This window comes from Marmota marmota, unplaced genomic scaffold (genome assembly GCF_001458135.2).
Source record: "Marmota marmota marmota unplaced genomic scaffold, marMar, whole genome shotgun sequence".
Taxonomy (NCBI): domain Eukaryota; kingdom Metazoa; phylum Chordata; class Mammalia; order Rodentia; family Sciuridae; genus Marmota; species Marmota marmota.
The window spans coordinates 12,458,662-12,484,295 of record NW_026000057.1 but is presented as its reverse complement, the minus strand read 5'-3'; the positions used below and the strand labels follow the sequence as shown (position 1 = coordinate 12,484,295).

Below are 25,634 nucleotides of genomic sequence, written 5' to 3'. Positions count from 1 at the left end.
GAAATATGATATGTCAAGAGCTTTGTAATGTTTTGAACAAATAATAATAAAAAATAAATAAATAAATAAATAAATAAAAAGAGTAGCAGCTGCTGCTATGGCTTACTAAATGCCAGGCTACAGTATCGTGTCAGTTTTACTGCACGATATTGTATTATGTTTTTCTTAATACATAAATGTTTGCCATAATTACAGAATAAAAAAAAATGGACAAAAAAAAAAAGTATACTTGCACACCAAAATTTGGGCTGGATCATTTGTCATAGTTTAACTAATGGATTTTTAAGGAATGATGCAACAAATGTTTGAGGAGCACTTACCCAGTTAGCATTGCCCTCTCTTGTTTCTGCCGTTACAATGAAACACGTTCCTTTAGGAACTGACAAATTTTCACCCTAAGGCTCAGAATGAGCAGATGTTTCATCCAGGTACAATGAACCAAGCATAATTATACCTGAAGTTGCCAGCAGAGCTGCCCACCTGAGTCTAGCCTGGATGAGCTTTTCCAGTTGAATGATACAACCATGACCATAAATTATTTTTAAGCCACTAGGTTTTCCTGTGAAACATCATTGTATTAATATCTGATGGATACATCTGTATGATAGGAATTTTTTAAAACAATTCTAAAATTATGTCACTTAAAATAGGACCAGCAAACACCAAATATCAAGCAATAAATCCTTCAGAATAAACATACTTTCCATATTTAAGTTATAGAACATTATATTAGAAACATTAAAGAAGATCTAAATATGTAAGTGGAGGAATACAATGTTTACATGGATTATAAAATTCAATATTTCACAGATATCAGTTTTTCCAAAACGAATTCATAGGTTCAATAAAACCCTAATCAAAAGCCTAGTAGTGTGGAGTTTGTTTTGTTTTGTTTTTTTATGGAAACTAACAAACTTAATTCCAGAATTCATAGTGAAATGTAATAGGCCCGAAATACTCAAAACTCATAAGAACTAATATGATGTATTTTTATTGCTTAATATTATAATTTATATAGTTTATAACAAGTTTTACTGAGACAGGGATAGAAAAATAGGCCACTGCATTTATACATCTATAGACATAACTTATGACAAGTGATACTGCAACACAGTAAAGAAAGAACAATTTCAAAAAGATACGCTTATATAAACTGGTTTCCATATGTGGAAAAAGTTCCTCTTGAGTTTATTGCATAGAAAAAGTAACTAAGATAGCTATTCTTCTCCCTTAAGCTACTCAATTTGGCTATACAATTTTTGCTACCAATAAATGTTTTGCCCTAGAATCATATTTCCCCTAAACAATATTTATACATCAGAGCCCAACTCTTAATTTTACATTAATGCTTGTTATAAGCATAAGAGATGTGTCAACTGAAATGTTTTTACAGGTATGTTTCCATCTCATGTTATTTTTTTTTTTTTTAAATATTTATTTATTTATTTTTCGGTGGACACAACATCTTTGTTTGTATGTGGTGCTGAGGATCGAACCCGGGCCGCACGCATGCCAGGCGAGCGCGCTACCACTTGAGCCACATCCCCAGACCCTCATGTTATTTTAATTAAAACTGTCCTTTACTAATATGGCATTATGTAAAAATGTGGATGTGTAACCGATGTGATTCTGCAATCTGTATTTGGGGTAAAAATGGGAGTTCATAACCCACTTGAATCTAATGTATGAAATATGATATGTCAAGAGCTTTGTAATGTTTTGAACAACCAATAAAAAATGTATTAACAACAAAAAAAAAAAGAAAAAGTAACTTTCAGGTAGAATATAAATGTGAAAGTTAAAATGACAGATCTTCTGGGGAGTAACATACTTACATGTGAGAGTAAGTTCCTGACTTTGAAGTAAGAAAACTCTCTCTCTCTCTCTCTCTCTCTCTCTCTCTCTCTAACACACACACACACACACACACACACACACATACACACACAAAAGTTAGGTTGGGGGTACTTGTTCCTGCAACACATGTACTAAAATTAAAATGACACAGAGATCAGCATGCCCCTACGAAAGGATGACATGAAAATTCTTGAAACTTTCCAAAATAAACATAAAAAATACTAACTGTAGAAACACATTAACAAATTGTTTTACATTAAAATCAAGAATATATCCTCAAAAGATGATAAGAATTATTATAAGAACTAAAAGGCAAAACATAGAGTGGGGAACACAATTTGTATTACAAATATCAAAGAATTCAAATCCAGAATTATAAAACACTCTTAAAAATCCATGAAAAAAAATAAAATTTTTTAACAATATGCAAGAAAGTGCTAGAAATCATTAGTCATCAAATAAATGCAACTTTAAAGTGTTTTTTATGCCGTTTTATTATTATACATAGCAGTGGCATTCATTGTAACATATTCATACATGCACATAACAAAATTTGCTCCATTTCATTTCGTAATACTTCCCCTTCCTTCCTCTCCACTCTCTCCCTGAACCCCTTTGACTACTCTACTCTCTACCCTTTAATTTATATTTTTAATTGGCAAAATAAATTCAATTCAATGTCACAATATGATACCACTTATATGTAAGAAGGTTTAAGACTGACAATGTAGAGTGCAGACTAGGAGATGGAACCCTCAAGCACTATTGGTAGGATCCCAATTAATACAACATTCTCAGAAAACTGCTTATTCTATTGTTGTAGTTTGGATATGGACTCTTACCAAGCCTATGTTGAAAACTTGGTTCTGAATGCAGCAATGTATAGAAGTGAAATTTTGGGAAAGAGATTGGATAGTGAGGGCTCTGATCTCTTCAAGGAATTAAGACATTGATAGATCTTCCTTCCTTTCTTTCTTTCTGTCTCTGCTTCCTGTCCACTATGAGGTCATATCTTTTTCTCTACCACATGCTGTGTGTTATGATAGTCTGCCTTGCCGTGGGCACAGGAAGCAAAAGAGCCTCATCATCTTGGGCTGAAACCTCTAAAACTATGAGCCACAATAAACCTTTCCAACTTCAAGTTGTTTGTCTCAGGTATTTTATCATAACAACAAAAAGCTAACACATTAATATATACTAAACAAAGCATATCTATGTACTATACCCAGTAGTTCTACCCCTGATTATATATCCAACAGAGTGATATATTATGTATATATATATATATATATATATATATATATATATATATATATATATGAGAATATATACATTCTCCTTAAAGAAGTATTAAAATTATTTATAGCAGTATTATTCACAATATCCAAATACTGGAAAGAATTATATTTGGCTTAAAGCTGCCTATATATCTTGATTTCATATGCAGAAAACTGTTACCTAACTTTGTATAGAAATAATCATGACCCAACAGTCTAACAAGAGTGAAATGTACAAGGCAGGCATGATATGTGTGTATACTCTAGTAATGACTATATGTGATAACATGGATAAATCTCATGAATACAGTTATAATTCAAAGAGGCTAGATACAAAAGAATATGTACTATTTGATTCCACCTTATGTCATGTTCAAGAAAACACTAAATTCAACTCTAGTGTTAGAAGTCAAGGTATTGGCTAATTGGGGAAGGGATGTGTACTTACTTGAAGAAAGCATAGAGGAGGCTTATGCACATTTGCATATAACTTGGGAGATATGTATCTTATTTAAAATACATATACATATATAGTGATCTATATACACATACGAATTCGTGATATATATTTTTTTCTTTTTTAGTTGTTTTTTATTTTTAAATGTTTTACCAGTGCATTATAATTATATGTAATAGTGGGGTTCATGGTATATGAGTTTGGGGAGGTTTTTTTTTTTTTTTGTATCAGGGATTAAACCCAGGGGCACTTAACCACTGAGCCACATCCCCAGCACTTTTTATACTTTATTTAGAGACAGGGTCTTGCTAAGTTTCATAGGGCCTCACTAAGTTGCTGAGGCTGGCTTTGAACTCACCATCCCTCTGCCTCAGCCTCCTGAGCTGCTGAGATTACAGGCATGCACCACTGCACCCAGCTAGAGACATGGGATATGGAGAACTCATAAGTGTAATAACTAATGAAGAATATAATGAATCTATTAATATAAAAATCAGTGAAAATTAATAACAAATAGAAGTTGAATCAAGTAAAGCCTTTGCTATGAATTTTAAACTATATATAAAACTGTAGTAGAGCTATGAAAAGTGAGAACAATTTGGGGTTCACCAGCTAGATGATTGGGACAAACCCAACAGGACAACTTTCTAAGTGCAGGTAGCCAGGTTTCTAGCAGAGGTTCAAATTTTCAAATAGAATGCAAAGTCTCTGCAAAATGGAGATGAGAAGTAGTCCTTAACAAAAGGTGCAGAAAGCCCAGCTAGCTGAAGACTAGTTCATCAGTCACAACCACATGGCCAGGTCTAGCTGTGCATGTATGAAGAATATGTGGGTATACCATATGCATAGATGTGATTTATTTATACCTTCACTCTATTCTTCCTATTGTCAGCTGATAAGAATGGTTAAGAGAAGTTTGTGTTCTGTAGGAAAGTTGATTATTCTATTTTAAACTCACATTTATACTAGAAACCCTTCCTTAGAACTGTATTTTTCTAGCCTTTCACAGTCCTTTAAGAGTACCTTTTTTCCTTCTTTCCCTTTCTATCTGGAAACTAATTTTTCATTTTTGCATGCCCGATCAGGTTGAGAAATTTTGTGTTTAACTAGGTACTGACCATGGGTGCCATGTATGAATGGAGTTAAGCAAAATGACATGTGTTTAATTCAGTTTGCCATGCATTAGTATTTGTCTCCATATGTTAGATAAAACTTAGCTTATTTTAAATGTAATACTCACCACAGAAGACAACATAAACCTTTAAAACTTTTTTTTGTTTTTGAAAATCATATTTCTTTAAAGATCATAAAAATTATAGATCACTATATTTTCTCAAGTAATGTTCTACCTTCTTGCACTGAAGGATAAAATTATCAGAATAGTTCGTATTTATTTCTGACAGCACTTCATCACTGGAACCAGCTCATCAGGAGCTGTTAGTCATCTGAAATTCTACCCTGTTTGCACAGCAACAGGTTAGCCTGTCTCAATTCATTAGCTGTTCATGAATGCAGGAAGAAGATATAAGACTCCTGGGTCAAAAACAAAGGACTCTATTACTAAAGTATGGTAAGAAACAAGAGCATCAACATATTTGTATTGATTCCTTTTGTTGCAAGTCCCATTGAGATGACATGAAAAGGCTAAGAAAGATACCTCTGCAGAGAGGGGTTCTTATTAAAGGAGAAGAAATTTAGTCTTCTGTAATTGCCAGTATGCCTGTGTAGCCTTGGCTCTAAAAGAAAACTATCTTTTTACTAGACAATGAGCGTGTCTGGTCTTTGTTTTGGAGAAAGACACACCTTTTCAAGGCTTAGATCTACAAACTCAAAAAGTAGCTCAGAATAAAAGAGAAGTCATTGTTCTGTCATAGGATAACATGAAAGACCCATACAGAATAGTCTCCCAAGAGTATAAAGAAAACCTTAGTAAATAAATAAATAAACAACAACCATCATTCTGCTAACTCTCAAATTCCTAAAAAAAAAAAACTCCAAATAATAATAGACTTGGAAGACAACTAAATGTATAAATAGAAATGATTATTTTGTGTATTTGACAGCATTTTTTTGCATTCATTGGGTGACACCTGAATAATGTACACCAAGCAATTTGCACATGAAATAGAACCTCCTTCAGGATGATGGTGAAAGTTGGATTGCTCTTCACCACTTCTCACTGTCCTTCTCACTGTCCTTCCCCTCCCCCCTCCACCCTGTGATACAGCAAATTACACGAAGCAATGGATACTTCACAGAGATTGTAGAATGAAATCAAACAAGCAAAGAATATTTGCTGAATAATATAAGGATAATATCGAATATCTATGCAAACCATACAACCAACTCTAATCTATGAAAACTCCAGGTTTAAGCATGAAGGAGAATCCTGTTGTCTTAACAGAACAATTTTTAGCCTCTATGAAGATGTTGTGTTATAAAGGTAGAACTTCTAGAATCAGTCTTTCAAACTCAGCCTAATAGAACTGCCCATTCCCAGGAAGGCTATCTCACCAATGTAAAGAAAGTGTGGAGTGGTGCTTATATCATTATTTCAGGTCAGACACCCAAAGGTTAAATCATGTTTATATTGCTTAACACTTTGTGGCATTTAAATAACCTCTCAAATTGACAATTTAGTTTTCTGTAAGGTGATATTCATATTATTTAGCTGGCAATGGCAAGGACTTCTGGCAAGGACTTCATACCAGAGACCAACACCTAGCAGGTGCTACATTTCCAATTCCCTGGTTTCTCTATTGTTGCACAGATTCTGACAATCCCAACAAACTCTCCTTCTCAGCTATACAGGTAATGAGCTTAAACCTAATGCACTTATTCTGAGATAGTAACTATTCTGTATCTCATTTTCAATTCCCTTTTCTCCATTCAATTTTTCTTTTCCCCATTTGGCCTGTGTATCCAGCCACATTTCATCCAGCTTAGACCCAGAAGCTGCCCCTGTAATTGTCTAACCTCCTCTGGCTCCAAAGCTGAGCTGCCCTTTTTATAATTATCATCATCATCATCATCATCATCATCATCATCATCATCATGTTATTTATTTATTTATTTTACTATCCTCCTATCCTCTCCCCAGGCCTCCCGAATAAACTTCTTTCTAAACTTCATAAAGCAATGGCCCAGATAAGTCATTGATGTGAATCTTCTTTTTAATTATGCTATTCACAGAAACATTAAGCTCTTTTCAGAGTGCAGCATGGCTCATTCTTTTTAAAAAATGTGATAACCCGGGTTATGTGAAAAGGCTATAAATGAGGCAGATTAGAGGCTGTTTGATCAGCTTCCTCTAGCACCAGGAGATTCAGCTTGAAGTTGCTTTATAAAAGGCCTCCTAAATATGGTGAGACTTGTTTTACCCTGGGATTTTATTTCACTCCTTGATTCTCAGAAAAAAAAAAGTCTTTAATTCACTGACATTCAAATGTGTGTGTATCTGAGAGAGAAAGGAAGGAAGGGGGAATGAAGAGAAGAAAAAAGGAGAGAGAGAAAGACAGATTGGAATTCCAAAGAAAAATCAAAGGAAAGATTAAAATTAATACTACATCTCTTATCAAAGTAGGATCTGAACTCACAGAGGGAATTTTCAGTATCAGAGAACGTTAAAGATTAGATGAAAGGATTTAGTTCAAATTCTCTGTTTCACAAATGAGGAAATAAAGTCCAAGGTCACAGAGGGAGTCAGAGGCAGAGCTTGGAACAGGACAGAATCAAGGACTGAGAGGTCAATGCTATTTCCATGTTAATGCAGGCAATAGTAGGCCAATCAAGCAATATGTGGAACACTTGCTGATATGAATTCCAAAAGGTTTTATTTTATTCTAAGGATGTTATAATAACAGACTAAGGAATTTACAAGTCCTGAGCTAGTACTCACCTCTGCTTTCCTGGGAATAGATGAGAAGACTCTAGGAAAAGAAGTATGATCACCTGGGAAAAGAGATATTTATTCATAAGCAAGCCAATATTTGACACTATCAAAGAAGGACCTTTTGTAGAAAGCCAAGTTAGAGTTGGACTGTGTGTCTAGACTTGAGCTTGAACGGTACTCCTATATCCTCTAAATGCAGTGGGTGTGCTGGTAGGGCCAGACGGTTGCAGGGTGAAAACACCAGAAACCAAAGTGACGTGGCTCTTCTCAGACACTGCATTATATACTCAGAAGAAACAGGAAAGGGGATAATACCCTGATCATCAGAAAACAACCCAGGTGAAGAGAGGGCCACACAGGTGCCCACCACTGATCCACAGCAAGTCTTCCATCCCAACTACCGAAGCAAGATTCAATGTGCATCCAACTCTGCTCAATGTAAGTGATAATCATTTCTCTCCAGGGAGGGACTTAGGAAGGAGGTGGTCAGAGGAGAAGAAGTGGGACTTAGAGGACAGGACACACTCTTACCAACAGTGTTGCTAGAGTAAAATCACAAACAGGAAAACAACTTCAAAGAGGGGCCATGTATATCCTCTTTATTTGGTAAGATAACCCTTAAATGTTTGATTAATATAAAGCAGTAATGCCATTAAGTGTCCTCATTAGCCACAAATGTAAGAATCCACTGGGAGTTGAACCATACACTTAAAATTTTATGATTTGAGTTAAGGGTAAGGTGCTCCCTTCAATATTTCTTAATTTTAAATTATATCCACCTATTGGTTGGTAAATTGAACCAAGAAAGAAAACAGAAACCAATACACACCAAAAAGAAAAAAAAAAGAAGAAAAACTGGACCCAGAAATCTATCCCATGGTTTCTACTCAATCAGCTAAAAAGACAGAGGTACCAGGCATAAAGGTGCCCATTCACGTAGAAAGGTGGGAAGACCCTAGGTTCTAGGATCCTAGCTCAACATGTTTTCCTTTATAACATCATGATCTCTGAATGCAGGAATTAAAGCGTGCACATCTGCTATTGTTCCAAATCATACACATGAAGGTCTGCTGCAAATATGCAGGATCTGGTCTGCCTAGAAGTAGAAAAACAAATTAATGACCAACTGGTCACAGTTATGACCTTTAGTTTATGATCTTGTTGTTCATGACATTCCAAAACAACTCTCCTTTAAAATGATCCTCAGAGCATTCTTTGCTACCATTTCAAAACAAGGCTACTAAACACATGCTAAATTAGCACATTCAGTAGCGATGAATTCCCCTCAGCTACCAGAAAGCCATTGAACATTTCCCTAAGTTCTCTGAATTCCAGTACAAATGTTAAGAAGACATCTGCCAGCTATCCTAATGGTGCATTCAGAAAAGTCCTCCAGCAACCCCTAATCAGAGAAAGTTGAAATCAAAATCAAATCACTTCTCCTCTTCCCTCTTGCCATTTAACTGTATATAACACAGACATAAAAGATGGACCCCCACCTGCCTGAAGAGCAACATTACAATTTTAAGTGAGCTGTCAAAATGGGTGAATTTGTCAGAGCCTGTTCACCAGGCAACAACTGCTGCCACAGGCAGGCTCCTGAAAGATTTGCTCAGCCACTGACCTGAGGCAGAAGTAAAAGTCCAGCAGCTTGAGTGCCCTCTGAATTAACTTTCCTCCTCCCTCGCTTTTTCATAAAAATCTAATAACTTTCAAGATGAAATTTTTTAGTGTCTACTTAAACTGGAACTTCGCTTCTCCTCCCCAATAGGAGAGCCTGAGAGACTACAATTCTCAACTGCAAAGGACATCTCTCAAATCTAAAGCTAAGTCCAGAGGATAAATAGATTTTTCTTTGCCAAATTATTTATCAATCTAAGAGCCTCCCAGATCATTATATTTTAAAAGCCAGGACATCTGCTATGGTTTAAAGTTGTCATTGATGGCATTCTATCACCTTACCTTAATAAAAGAATAAAATTCAGAAAGGTTTTTTAGATGCACTGAGTTTAAATCTCATTACAAGGCTGTGCAGAAGGCACAAAAGATACAGATGAAAAATTCTGACTGAAAAATGTCAAATGCCCCCCACTCTCCTAGTCAATGTGTAGCAGAGATGGAACTTGAATTCAAGATGGCCCAAATCCAACTCAAATGATTGTTTCCACTGCTGCATTTTGTTACCCAGTTCCCGGAAAGTAGCACACAGACTGGCCCGGCCTCTAGAAGTCAGGGTAAAAACCTGCAAACTCTCCTTCCACCCTCTGCCTTTGTCACTGATCCCTAGAACCGTTTCAAGTCCCTGGAGCAGGACTGCAAACTTTGAACTCTGACTCTGCAACAAATTATCTTGTAACTGGGGACTTGGCAAATTTCCTCTTTTGCAATATTAAAATAACGGTATAAATTTCATGAGCTTTTGCAAGGAATAAACAAGTTATCTCAAAGAAAATGTTAGAGGAACATTGCCTGCTATAAAGTAAGTACTGGGTAGATGTAAAGGATTTTTATTGTCCCTGATACTTGGTTGAGAGATATGTAATCTGGTTTAGTTTAAGAATAGTGAGCTCCAGGTACTTTGTCTTCCCAGAATCTGTTTACCCTGAAAAGTAACCCTCCCAGGACCCTGCTTTTCCTATCTCCCTATTACAGCCATCTGTTTTAGTCAACTTTTTCACTGCTGTGACTAAAAGACCTGACAAGAACAATTTTAGAATAGGAAAAGTTTACTTGGGGCTCCTGGTTTCAGAGGTCAGACAGCCGGCTCCTTTCCTCAGGGCTTGAGGTGAGGCACAACATTATGGTGGCAGAGTGTGGTGGAGGGGAGCAGCTGCAGACATCATACCAAGAAACAGAGAGAGGGCTCTGCTCAACAAGGATAGAATATATGCCCCAAAGGCACACCCCCAAGGGCCTCCTCCAGCCACACCCTACTTGCCTACAGTTTCCACTCAGTTAAGTCCTATCATTCCCTGATAATTCACTGATTAGGTTAAGGCTTTCATAGCCTGATCACTTTGCCTTCTTTAATTGTCATATACATGAGCTACCACCTATCTCACTTCTCTCTCTTTCTTCACTAAAACACTCATATGTGGGTTTCAATTGCTCAGAGGCTACAGGACAGATGATAACTTCACAATCTAACTGGTGTCTATGGGCTAGCAGGTATTTATCATCTTTTCCTTCAGAAATACTATATTTACATTTTGACAGTAGTTTTTCAGAGGTAAAATAGCATAATTATTGCCTCATAAACTTCTCATAGTTTGTAAATCATCTGCATCCCAAGGCCACCCCAAGCCTGAATCAGAATCTCTAGGAGAAGAGCCTGATTTTGTTTTAAATAACAATCTATTGATATCCAATTCACATACTGCACAACTCACCACTTTAAAGTGCTGGTGTGCGTTCATGGAATTGTGTGATCATCATGGCCATCGGATTTCAGAACATTTTCATCTCCCTACAAAGAAACCCTATGCCCACACCACACATTGCCCTCCTTCTCCTTGACAGTCACTAAATTATTTTCTGTCTCTATAGACTTGTCTAATTCATAATGAAGCAGATTAACAGACATGTACAAACATGTGGCCTTTTTTTTGCTCTCTTTAACATAGCATTATGTTTTTAAGATTCATCTATGTGAATAAAATATTTTATTCCTTTCTTGATGAATAATATTCCATTGTATGGAAATACCACATTTTGTTTATCTATTTGTCAACTTGTAAATGTGTGATGTTGACTGTTATGAATAATGCTACTATGAACACTGGTGTATAGATTTCTCTTGGTGCACAGCCAAGAGTAGAATTACTATGATGTAATACCTAAGGAACCTTATGTTTTCTTCTAAGAATTCTATAGTTTTAGCTCTTATATTTAGGCCTTTGGTCCACTTTAATTTTTATCTATGGTGTGAGGATTATGGAATCTAGTTGTCCTGGCACCATTGTCAAATTTAATTGGTTCATAAATGCAAGGATTTATTTCTGAATTCTAAACTCTATCCTTCTGATCTATATGTCTATCTATATACCAGTACCATGCAATTTTGACTACTATAGCTTTATAACAAATTTTAAAATTGGAAAGTATGAATCCTCTTGTTTTTTTAAAAAGCCATCTGGGATTCTGATAGGTATTATATAGAATCTGAAATAAAGTGAAGCATATTCCTATTAATAATATTAAATCTTTCAATCCATGAACAAAGCATTTGAGTGCTTTAACTTTTTTCATTGATGTTTTGAAGATTTGTTATAGAAATATTCTACATGTTTGTTAAATTTATTCCTACAGATTTTATTCTTTTGAATGCTCTTATAAATATAATTATTTTTATTTCATTGTTAGATTATACATTGCTAGGGTACAGAAATATATTTGGATTTGTTAAAATGTGGATCATATATACCGTGATCTTGCTTAATGAGTTTATTATTCAAACAGTTTTCTAATGCATTACTTAGGATTTTCTGTATACAAGATGATGCCATCTGCAACAGAGATGGTTTTACTTTTTTATTTTCAGTGTGGATTCTTCTATTTCTTTTTTGTGACTATCTGTTCTGCTTAGTACTTCCAGTACAATGCCTAATAAAAGTGATAAAATTGGAACTCTTGTCTTGTTCCTGATCTTTGAAAGGTTTCAATCTTTAACTGTTAAGTAAGATGTAGTCATGATTTTTAAATAGGTATCCTTTATTAGGCTAAGAAAGCTCTCCTGTATTTCTAGTGTGTTGAAAGTTTTTATTATACAAAGATGTCTCCTTTCATCAAATGCTTTTTCTGTATCTACCAAGGTGATCATGTGAAGTTTCATTTTTATTCTATTAACATAGCATATTCAAATTGCTTTTTTGGTTTTGAACCAATTGTGCATTGTTGGATAAATCCCTTTGAGTTATTTTAATAGTGCATGTGTGCGCACACACACACACACACACACACACCCATATGTAGAATTTTTTTGTATTTAGCTTGCTAGTTTTTGTGAAGGATATTGGTGGTCTGGAGTTTAGTTTTCTTATAATGTATTTCTCTGGTTTGGGTAAAAGGTAAGACTATCCTCAAAAAATGACTTGGGGGGGAAATATTTCTTCTTTGTAAGAAGTTGAATAACGGCCCCCCAAAGATCTGTTCTAGTGCTACCATCTAGTACCTGTGAATGTGACCTTATTTGGAAACAGGATCATCACACTTATAAGTTATTGAACTTGAAATGAGATCATCCTAGATCATCCTACATTTGGGTGGACATAAATGGTGCTCTTATAAGAGAAAGGAGAGGAAGATTTGAGACACAGAAGCAGAGGAAAAAAGACTTAGTAAAGACAGAGACAGATACTAGAGTTCTATTGATAAAAGTCAAGGAATATCTGGAGTCATCAGTAGCTAGAAGAGGCAAGAAAGGATTTCCTGTTGTGTTAGCCAGCTTTCCAACACTGTGAGAATATACCTGAGCAAATCAACTTGGAGAAGGAAATATCTGTTTTGGCTCATGGTTTCAGAGATTTCAGTCCATAGTTGCTTGGCCCTTTGCCATAGGCCTGCGGTCAGGCAGAACACCAGGGCCAGGAGAATACGGCAGAGCAAAGTTGCTCACTTCATAGCAGCTGGAAAGCAGAGAGAGGGGGAAGGGAGGGAGTCAGGGAAAAAATATAAAATATGCCCTTCCAAGGCAATCCCTGCAGTAAACTACTTCCCCCAACTAGACCCAACCTCCTGAAACTTCCACCACCTCCAAGTAGTCCATTCAATTATAAACCCATCAATGGCTAACCCGTGGATTAATCCATTGATGAGGTCACAGCCCTCATGATCCAATTATTTCCCTGAAGTCCCTCCTCTAAACATTATTGCATTGGGTATCAAGCCTCCAATATGTGAGCTTTTGGGAGACATTTCACATCCAAACCATTATACCCATCAGTCCTTCAGAAGGCAGGTGGCACTACAGACATTGTGATTTTGGACTTCTGACTCCAAGAGCTATTAGTAAGTAAATTTCTGTTGTTTTATGCCATCAAATGTGTCGTAGTTGGTTACAGCAACCCTTAGGAATTGATAGTTCTATTTTTTGGAAGAATTTGTAAAGGATTGATGTTATACTCTTTAAATGCTTGACACAGTTCACCTTAGAGTCATCTGGATCTGAATTTTCCTTGTGGGAAGTTTTGGTGTTGAGTCAATGTCTTTAGTTGTAATACATTTAGATTTTCTACTTCTTCTCAAGTCATTTCCAGTCATTTGTGTTTTTCTAGGAATTTGTTCAGTTTTTCTAGGTTATCTAATGGTGGCATATGATGGCTCACATTATTATTTTAGAATCTTTTTCTATTTTTATAAGGTCAGTAATAATGACCCATCTTTCATCTTTTCATGATCTCTCTCCCTCTCCTTCCTAAAGGTTGATTAATTTGCTGATCTTTTTGAAGAACTAACCTTCAGTTTCATTGGTTTTAACTATTTCATCTTTAAAAACATCATTCTGAAATCTCCATTTCATTTGTTTGTCCAATTCTTACGATGACATTTCTTCAGCTTGCTTTGACATTAGTCATCCCTTCCCATGTACTTAAGGTAGAGAGTCAAGTTACTGATTTGAGATATTTCTTCTTTTTTCAAGTTAGGGATTTGCAACTCTAAATTTTGCTATAAGTGATGCTATAACAGTGCTATAGTATCCTATAACAAGTTTTTGTATGTTGTGTTTTCATTTTCATGAATCTCAAAGCACTTTCTAATTTCCTTGCTATAGTTTGGTTCTTGGGATGTTCCCAAAAGGCCCATGTTTTAAAAATTTGGTTCCCAGGCTAATACTGCAGGGAAGTGGTGGAACCTTTAAGAGGTAGGATCTAGTGGGAGATCCTTAGATCACTAAGTGGAGGGCATGCCCTTGAAGAAGATTGTGGGACCTCGACCCTTCTCCGTCTTTTCTGCCAGGCTCATAGCGGGGTGAGAAGCTTTCTTCCTGACATGTTCCCATCACTATATACTGCCTTTAGAGAGGCCTGAAAGCAATGGAGACAACAAATCATGGACTGAAAGCTCCAAAACTGTGAATCAAAATAAACCTCTTCTCTTTGTAAGTTCATTATATCAAGTATTTTATTATAGTGAAGAAACATATTCCCCACAGTGTATTGTTTAAATTTCACATATTAATATATTTTTTCAAATTTTCTCTTGTTCTATACCTCTAATTGTATTCCATATGTTTCGAGAGTGATGATATCAGTGATTTAAGGTCTGAGAGGAAGTAACCCTGATTTTCCTGGGAGTACAATTCCTATGAATCATTTTAAAAAAAATAAATGTATTAAAATTTTTGACAAAGGTGAATAAGTTCGATGAGTTTATTCATGAAGCAAAAAATCTTATGAATCATTTACTACAAATTGTTACATGCATAATATGCAAAGAGAACAAAACTAAAATTTTGTGTTTTCTTTCTGTCAAAATTGAAATGTTTTTTTTTTTTTTTTTTGGTACCAGATAGTAGAGGCTCTTTTTTTAACATAATAGTTTGTTATACTGTGTGCTTTTGATACATTCTTAAACCATTTTAACAGAATTTCTTAATAATCATTGTAACTTACTTTTAAAGACATTTCCTGCAACCATTTATTCCATTTAAGTAATTATGAATTAGTCATATCTTGACTCCTCTAAAAACTTTTCTCTTTTTGATTTTTCCTTTATCTAATTCAATACTCAGTTTTAAACTTTGAAAAATGTCAGTATTTTTTTAATTCATAAAATAGTTTTATTTTGTTTTTCTATACAGGAATTGGTAGCACAAAGAATTTCTTCTTTATTTTATAAAGGGAACATAATAGAAAAAATTAAGTTCATTATCCTCTCCAAAATTTAGTTAACCCAACCTTATTGAGACCAAACTTAGGATTAAAATAATCTGAAAGAATAAAACAAAAGTTCAGACTTCTTAGTTAATGGTCAAATGTGTTAACAAAATGTTTCACTGCGTGCTTTTCCAATATAAAACAAAACACACGCTTAGATTCAAAGATTTGTGAAATACTATAAAAAGATTATTTCTTTACTTAGTTTATATGTGGATTATAAAATGGTGAGAGAGATGTGTTGAAATCACCCAGTATTATGGTATTGTCGTCTATTTAATTCCTTATAATGAGAAGGTTTTATGTTCATAGATGTACCATTTTGGTGGCGGTCATAAATATTTACAATCATTATATCTTGTTGTTAGGTGATTCCCTTAACCAATCAATATAAAGTGACCTTCATTGTCTCTTCTGATTAATTTTGGCTTAAAATCTACTCTGACAGATATGAGGGTAACTAACCCCTTGCTTTCAGTTTCCATCTGTATGGTCTATCTTCTTCTATCCTTTCATGTTCATTCTGTAGATGTCTCTGCCTGTAAGGTGAGTCTCTTTATAAACAGCATATGGTTTGGTCTTTATTGTATTCCAATAGTGAATCTGCTGAAAATGAAATTAGGAAAACCATTCCATTCTTGATAACTTAAAAAAATAAATAAATAAAAATTTTAAGAATAGAACACTGAAGAAAGAAATTTAAAATGACCTTAGAAGATGGAAAGGCTTCCCATGTTCCTGGATAGGAGAATTAATATTATCAAAATGGCCATACTACCCAAAATATTATATAGATTCAATGAAATCCTCATCAAAATAGCAGGGAACTACAAAAAGCAGTTCTAAAGTTCATTTAGAAGAATAAAAACCCAGAATAACTAAAGCAAGAAGAGCAGTGCTAGAGGCATCATATCATTGAACCTCAAATTATATTATAAAGCTATGGTAACAAAAACAACATGGCATTGGAACCATAACAGACATGAAGACCAATGGAACAGAAGACACAGAGACACACCCACATAGATAGAATCATCTGATGTTCAACGAAGGTGCTAGACATGTATGTTGAAGGAGAAATTGCCTATTTTTAACAAATGGTACTGGGAAAACTGGATATAGATATGTAGAAGAATGGAACTTGATCCCTATCTCTCACCCTGAACAAAGGAAAACTCAAAGTGGATTAACCACCTAGGAATTAGGTCAGATACTCTGCAAGTACTAGAAAAATGTAGGCTCAATACTCCAACATATCGACACATGCACTGACTTCCTTCACAAGACTTCTATAGCTCAAGAAATAAAATCAAGAATCAATAAGTGGGATTGCATCAAATATAAAAGTTTCTGTACAGAAAAAAAAAACACAGTTAAGAGCATGAAAGGAGAACCTACACAAGCAGAGATCTTTGCTGGCTGCTTCTCAGACTCGGAATTAATATTCTGAATACATAAAGAACTCTAAAAGCTTAACACCAAAAATAAATAAATAAACAACCCAATCAACAAATGTGAAGTGACATTTCTCAAAATAAGAAATACAAATGGTCAAAAAATATAGGGAGAAAAAAGATTGGACATCCTTAGCAAACAGGAAAATGGAAATCAAAACTATACCGAGATTTCATCTCATTTCAGTCAGAATGGCAATCATCAAGAATACAAAGAATAATAAATGCTCATGAGGATGTGGGAGACAAGGTACTCTCATACATTGTTGGTGGGACTGTAAGTTAGTACAACCACTCTAGAAAGTAGTACGGAGATTCCTCAAAAGACTAGGAATAAAACCACCAGATGACTTAGCTATCCTACTCCTTAGAACCATATCCAAAAAATCTAAAATTAGCATAAAACAGGATACAGCCACATCAATGTTTAGAGAAGTGCAATGTACAGAACCAGCCAAGTTATAGAACCAGCCCAGAAGCCTGTCAACATAAGGATAAAAAAATGAGGTATATACACAAAGAAGCCTTAGGCAGTCATAAAGAAGAATGAACTTTTGGCATTTGCTGATAAATGGATGGAACATGAGAATATAATGCAAACTGAAATAATCCAGACCCAAAAAGTCAAGGATCAAATGTTTTCTCTCCTATGTGGAAGCTAGACCAAAATAAGGGGGAAAAAAAGAAAAGGGGGAAGGGAAAAATCCCATGAAAATAGAGGAGAGATAGTGGACTGAAGGAAAGGAGGTGGAGGGGGAGACCAGGAGAGACAGAATAAAGAAGAAATAGTGAAATAAAACTGGCCAAATTATCCTATGTACATATATAAATGTACCACAGTGAATTTCACCTCCAAAATGCACTGATTTTTTATCAACTATAAATACAGGAAAGGGAACAAGGGGAGGTTGGAGGGTAAGGAAAGGGGAAATACTGGGGATTCTTTGGAGCAAATTAAATTCCATCCTTGTAAAATGATGTCAAAATGAACCCCAATATTGTGTATAACTATAATTGACTATTTACATTTTTCAAAAAGGATTTTTTCTAGACTAAATTATGACATTCCAGAACAGTCATAATATACCTAGTATAAAATTAAAAGGCCCTGAAGATTTATTAACAGTCTCTATATTCATTATAGCCTCTTACTTCCCCAAATATTGGTTAGTGGAAACAAATTTAAATGATAGGCTACAGCCAAAGAGTTCTACTCTCTTCTATTCTCATAGTTTGATTGCTACAATAAATCAGCCAGTGGTATTTAGTTGTATGATTCATAGGTGAAGACTGCCTTCCCAATATAGCTATCTACATAGTTTACACATGATATTCAACAAGATACTGGGTATTATAGGGAAAAGACCACCATTACCTTTGCTGGAGAGAACCTTGCAAGGAATTGGTTCTTAGATACATGTTTCTAGGCCAAAACAATATTATAGCTCCAGATTTTAAAAACAAATTATCTACTGCCATACGTGCTTAGAGGTAGGCTATTTGTGCTTCAGACCACTGAAAAACATACCCGCTGTCACTAATTCTTATGCAAATATTTTTAACTTCTTAGATATTTTCACCTCTTTGCTGGCTTACATTTTAAGTATTGGTGTACAACCCTGTCCTTTAAACGTGTTACTGATGACACCATGCCTCCGGATAATCATGAAATAAAGGATTAAGCATCAGATCCCAGAAAGAGAAACAATCTAAATTACAGCAAAATAAATGTGGGTATGAAATAATGATCCAAATAGATAATGTGAGTTATGGTACATGTTTTAAAGTCTAACTCTTAGTGTTTGTCAAAGTTGCCACAGATGTTGCCTCTGGCATCTAAAATTCACAGCCCGTGACACCTGATGATTCAACAAATGATCAACAGCGAAAAAAAAAAAAAAAAAGGCTCAATGCTTATAAAAGCCAGAACAACTGTCCCTGACAAAACCTCAACACATCTTCACCTTCTGAGCCCCATAACTGATTATGTCACCAGAAAGTGATAATCCATCCTTCAGTTCAGGCTGGTTTATGGTGCTGTTTAAGTGCTTGGTGTCCTTACTGATCTGTCCCTTTGCTTTGTCAGTTACTGACAAATCTAATTATATTTGTGGGTCAATTTCTCCAATGTTTTGCCTTAGGTATATTGATGCTTTGTTTTAGGTACGTATACACTTGGGATTTTTATGTTTTCATGCTAAATACTATTATAGATTGTTTTCCTTTATCCTTGAGAGTATGTCCTACTCTATGATCTACTTTATCTAGCATTAATACTGCCACTTCTGCTATTTACCTTTAGCCTCTCTGTTTCATTACATGTTAATTATATCAGTTATTGGGTAATACTCTTTTATTCAACATGATAGTGTCACTTTTATGGAAACTATCTATCCACTCTCAATTACACTGTGATTATCATTTGTGAGTCAGATCAATCTGTGATGGTTAATTTTATGCATCCATGTGGTCAGGCCATAACACCCAGGTATCTGGTCCAATACCACTAGAGATGTCTCCATAAAGGTATATTTAAGATACAATTGGTGTTTAAATCTGTAAGCTTAGAGTAAAGCAGATTACCCTCCATAATAGGAGCAGCCTTATTCAAGCAGTTGAAGGCCTTAAGAGAAAAAAGTCTAAAGTCCCTCAAGAAAGAAGGAAATCTGTCTACAGATTGTCCTTGGACTTGAGCTACAACATAAATTCAGAGTCCCCAGTCTACAGCCTTCTCTACAAGTTTTGTACTTGCCATCCCTACATTCAAAAGAACCAATTCCTTAAAATGAAGCTCTCCCTCCCCACCCTCTCCTCTTTCTTTCTCTCTCTTCATCCTATTGGTATTGGTTCTGTTTCTCTAGAGAATGTTTACTAATACATTTTAAGGCTACCTTGTTGCCTTTTTACCATTTCATATAATGTAAATTGCCTAAATACAAATTCTGTTAGTATTTTATAATATGTAAATGTCTTTAATTTATGTTTATTTGGAGTGATACTTTTGCTTGGTAAAAAACTTAGGTGGGCATTTTTTCTTTCAATATTTTATAGGGTTAACTTCATTCTTTTTTAAAATTTTTTATGTGTTCTTTTTAGATATATATGACAGTAGAGTATATTTTGACATATCATACAAACATGGAATATAACTTATCTGAATTAGGATCCGTTTCTTGTGGTTGTACATGACGTGGAGTTTCACTGGTCGTATATTCATATATGAATATAGCAAAGTTCTGTCTGATTCATTCTACTATCTTTCCTAATCCCATCCCCCCTTCCCTTCATTCCCTTTTGTCTAATTTAATGAATGGCCATTTCTCCTCTCCATCACCCTTATTGTAGGTTAGTAGTCATATATCAGAGAGAACATTCAGCATTTGGTTTTGATGAATTGGCTTATCTCACTTAACATGATAGTCTCTAGGTCCATCCATTTACTGGCAAATGCCACAATTTCATTCTTTATGGCTGAATAATATTTCATTGTGTATATATACCATATTTTCTTTATCCATTCATTGGTTGAAGAAAACCCAGGTTGGTTCCATAGCTTAGCTATTGTGAACTGAGCTTCTATAAACATTGATGTGACCCCCTCACTGCATTATGCTGATTTTAAATCCTTTTGGTATATGCCAAGAATTAGGATAACTGGGTCAAATGGTGATTTCATTCCAAGTTTTCTGGGGAATATCCATATTGTCTTCCAGAGTGGTTGTACCAATTTGCAGCCCCACTCTTAACGTATGAGTATACCTTTTCCCCCCACATCCTCACCAAATTTTATTGTTGCTTGTATTCTTGATAATTGCCATTCTGACTGACGTGAGATGAAACCTCAGTGTAGTTTTAATTTTCATCTCTCTAATTGCTAGAGATGTTGAACATTTTTATATATATTTGTTGACCATTCGTATTTCTTCTTCTGTGAAGTGCTTGTTCAGTTCCTTTGCCCATTTATTGGGTTTTAATGTTAAGCTTTTTGAGATTTTTGTATATCCTGAAGATTAATGCTCTGAGGTGCAGGTAGCAAAGATTTTCTCCCATTCTGTAGACTCTCTCTTCACATTCTTGATTATTTCCTCTGCTGTGAAGAAGCTTTTTACTTAACTTCATTGTATTCTGACTTAAAAGTTTTATATCATCAACCTGATATGATTTATGTTTTCTCTCTATTTTAGTTTTCATTTTTCTTCTAGCTGTTTTTAAGATTTTCTCATTATTGGTTCTTAACAATTTGATTATAGTATGGTTTTGATTCTTTTATTTTGCTTATTCTGTTTGAAACCAATTGAGATTCTTGAAAGTGTGAGTTATAAGTTTTCATCAAGGTTGGAAATATTTTGGCTATTATGTTTTCAAATATATTTTACCACCTATTAGACTTCTTGATATTTTTCACAGGTTATTGAAGGTGTGTGCTCTTTGATTTTTAAGTCTTATTTCTCTCCATTCTTCATTTTTGAAACTTTATAGCTATATCTTCAAGTATGTGTTATTTTCAGTTAGTCTCTATGATTATGCCATTTAGTGTCCTAAAATTTTCATTCTAGTTATTATCTTCTTAACTCTATTTGTACCATTTATAAATCTTCCATTTCTTCTTTCATAATTTCCTATAAATCCTTGAACATATAGAATATGTTAATAATGACTCTATGAAAAAGTTCTTACCTGCTAATCCCATCACCTCTGGCATTTGAACAACTATTTCTATTACAAGATTTTTTTCATGTGATTATAGACCATATTTCCTTAGTTCTTTGCCTATCTAAAATTTTTATTTGTATGCCAGATATTATGAATTTCTCTTTGTTAAATAGTAGATACAATAGTGTTTTAAAGTAGTCATGAAGTACAATGGAATAGAATAGAAGACACAGAGAAAAATCCACATAGATATAGTTCTCTGATACTTGACAAAAGTACCGAAAACATGCTAAAGAAAAAGTAGCCTTTTTAAGAACAGATGTTGGGAAAACTAGATATCCATATGTAAAATAATCCCTGTCTTTCACCTTGTACAAAAGTCAACCCAAAGTCAATCAAGGACCTAAGAATTAAACCAGAAACTTTGCAACCGCTAAAAGAAAACATGGAATCGACATTCCAACATATTGGTGCAGGTACCAACTTCCTTAACAAGACACTTAAAGCTCAATAAATAAAACCAAGAATCAATAAGTGATACAGCATCAAATTGAAAAGCACAGCAAAAGAAAGAACTAAGAGCATGAAGAGAGAGTCTAAAGAATGGGAGAAAATCTTTGCCAGCTACACCTCTACAGGGGACTAATATCCAGAATATATATATAAAAAAAAAAACTCAAAAAACTTAACACTAAGAACCAAATCACCCAATCAACAAATATGCAAATAACGTGCATAAAATATTTTTTTTAAGTTTTGAGCTTTATTCTAGCAGACAGTGAGATTATTTGAATGTAACATTGTAACTTTAAGGATGATTTTTTTGTTTTTTTATTTTAAGATGGATCTGGAGTAGTCTTTTCTCTCTTAAGCCCAATGACTAAGCAAGGACCATCTGGAGACTTTATTGAATTCCCTGTATATTCAAAGAGATTTCTCTATTCTTCATGCAAAGGATTTTGTTTCTAGCTATTGAGAGCCATCTGTGGGCTATGTGTGGATCATCAGCACAGAAGCCCATTGAATAGGAAAATCTGGTATTTGGGAACTTCCAGTAACAATCCTGCTGGCAAGACCGCCCAGATACATGTGAGTCCTATTCAGCTCTGCCAGGTCCCACACAGACTCCCAGAGATGGGTACAGCCTGCCAAGATGCCGATCAACCTGTTGACTGCAAGACATCATGAAGCAAGACTCCACCCCTGACCTGAAACCTTATCTGCCTTTGATGTACTCCCTTAAATAAACCGTGGGGGCCATTTTCTAGTTGTCCAGCTCCAGCGTATGTGCTGGCTGAACCTATCAGGTGCTCCATCCTTTAAAACTATAATTCTGAATCTGTCTTTTGTACTAATTATTTCAGACTTTAAGTTCTTCGGAGGCTTATCCTTCTGAGCAGGCAAAAGTACCCTGGTGCAGTGGGTGCTGGCCACCCTGTGATATCTAGCCATGTGTAATCTCTAGGAATAGGTTAGCTCATGGCACCCTAATTGTTGCCTTTTCTCAGGAATTATTCTTTACCCCTGCGCACAATGGTATTGATCAAGGATAAGAGGATGGCTGTGCACACTTCACCTCCAGTCTCTGTATTCAACCCAGCAAGACTGCTGATTTCCCTTTGTTCTTTGGCCCAGCAATTTCTTTCAAGAAGAAATCCAGGACAATAAAATGACGCCCACACCCCCCCATCCACCCCCAGCTTTTTTGTTTCCCTTTTCTCTGTCACCAAGGCCAGGTGTCTGATGTATTGCAAATAGTTGTCATGCATAGTGTCCAGTTTTTCAATAGTTTTGGTGAAAATGTAAAAATTCTTTTAAATTTAAAACTTCCTTTACTCCATCATACAGAGGGTTTTGAGACAGGATTTATATAGCCAGGGATTTCTAAACCCAGACTTTTTCATTTCAAGGAATGTAGCAATAACATATTTTCTGAGTCAGCACATTAGTATTATTTCATGATTTACCTCCTCAAATGCAACTATAATCTGACTCTAAATACCATAGGTGTTAATTCTGTGACAGTATGGAAAATATGGGGGGGCGGGAATTCTTATTTTGCAACAACCATCACCAAATCCTGGCTCGGCTGTTTACATGACAATGTTCACTCATTTGAGGATTTTATTACCAAATCAAAAAAGAGATAAGGAGTGGCTTTCTTCTGACACATCAATTCTACACACTTCTCTAAAATTACAAAGAAACTAGGATCTCTGAAGAAATCTTTTCTTTTACTGCAGGTGACAGCTATTTGGTTTTATGCTACTTTTCTTTGCTCAGTAAATAGTTTGTGAAAAAAATCATAAATGTGTTTCTGTCACAATACAAAAAAGATATTCAAGAACCAGAATGGATGCAAGGGTAAATGACCTTCTGACATTCAGCACAGCTGCTGAAAAGCAGTGAGTGATGTGGCATTTCATGACCTGTGAATTGAAAGAATTTGGCATTAAAATAGAGTAAACACGTAGTGCATGGAATTTTTATGTAATAGCATTAACATTAAAATCAACAAAACTTTTCATAGATTTATTTCAATAGATGCCTTTGGATCAGTAAGCTTTCTGGGTAGAATAAGATAATATTAGATCCTTATAACACAACGCACAAAAAAAATAAATGTTTGGTACAGATGCAGCCATTGTAGGTGTAACTACACTTGAACCTACAGGTGTGGAGGACCAACTGTACATGCTTATTGAGTGAACAAGGTACAATATAAAAAGTAAATTACAAAACGGAAAGTATAATACAATATATATAGCTCATGTAAACTTTATAAACATTCAAAATAATACTACCCACAAGTAGTTAAAACATTTGAAAATTTATTATAACTAATAGTGATTGTCTCTGAGAAAAAATATTTAATGGGTTAAAGGAAGGAAGATAGCACTTCAACTTTAATGTGTATTTTCTATTTAAAAATACCGGATATAAATATGGCAAAATTTTTATTTTAAAATTCTGTGGATAACTTCTGTGTATATTTAAATTAAAATGAAAGGAATCTGAGGGCATTTATATAGGATTGGACTAATATTCAAAATTCAGAAGTTGCAGGTGGTATAACACCTCTCAGTATAATTTCACTAGGATTCAGCTTCCACCTGGCATCCTTTCCAACTTTACAACCAAACATCTAATACTTTGATTTATTCTATTTATTTAAATAAAATAAACAAAATTCTTCTGACCTTAAATTGATTCTTTCCAATCAGCTAAAAAAAATAATAATACATTTTCTGTTTCTTTTTACCAGAGACGAAGTTGGTATCCACATTGGATGCACCTTGAGGATTGAGAAATGGGCACTCTAAATGCCACATGTGTTTGCTCAGACAACAGCAGATCCAGAGGGAAGGCCAAGAAAGAGCAGCCCACAGTGCCTGCTGGAGCTCCAGCAGGTGACAGAAGATGAATTGCCTGAGAACTTACAGTGGGGCTGGCTCTGAGAACCCCACAAAGTTCCCTGCTGAGCCTCAGTCCTCAACGTTGTCAGCATGCAGCATGATGATGGTGTGTTCAGGTACTCTTCACTCTAGGGAAGAGGCTGAGTTCAAAGTTCAATCTGACATATAATCAGCTCTCTGAAGCTGACCCTCCATAAAAATCAACCTTCCTAGAACTGTGTGGCCATTGGTCTATTCGGGTCTCAGAAATAATATGTCTCATGAATGATCAAAGCAGATGTTATAGGTCAAGAAGAAAACAGTTATTCCCTACTAAAAACCCCCTTAATGTCCTCCCACATAATATATAAATACTATTCCACTATTTATAAATTTAAAATGTATCATTATATATTACTGTATTATATCTGATACAAGAGAATATTATTTAAATACATAATGAGTTCTCCAATAAATATATGAATCCAATAGGTCTATCAAAGAAATTTTATGAAAAAAAATAGTTTTACAAAATTTTTTACTGCACAAAGGATAAGAGAGAAATAATAAATAACATGAAATGAACAAAGATACTGATGCTATTCCAGTCCAAAACACAGAACCCTGATATTTGAATTTTATCTATCCTAAAATAATTAAGTGTATGATTTCCACTGAGCTTTTATAGTTACAGAACCTCATCTCTACCTCTCAGAATCTTCCTGTCCTAATGCTTGCTTATCTAGACTTTATTATAGGGTGAGGTTAAAACCAA

At 34.9% G+C, this 25,634-nt stretch overlaps 1 pseudogene; it reads left to right on the top strand.

Annotated features, from left to right (window-relative positions):
• The first annotated feature begins 1,968 nt into the window (after window positions 1-1,968).
• On the top strand, window positions 1,969-2,067 carry LOC125619871 (annotated as a pseudogene).
• The last annotated feature ends 23,567 nt before the right edge of the window (window positions 2,068-25,634 follow it).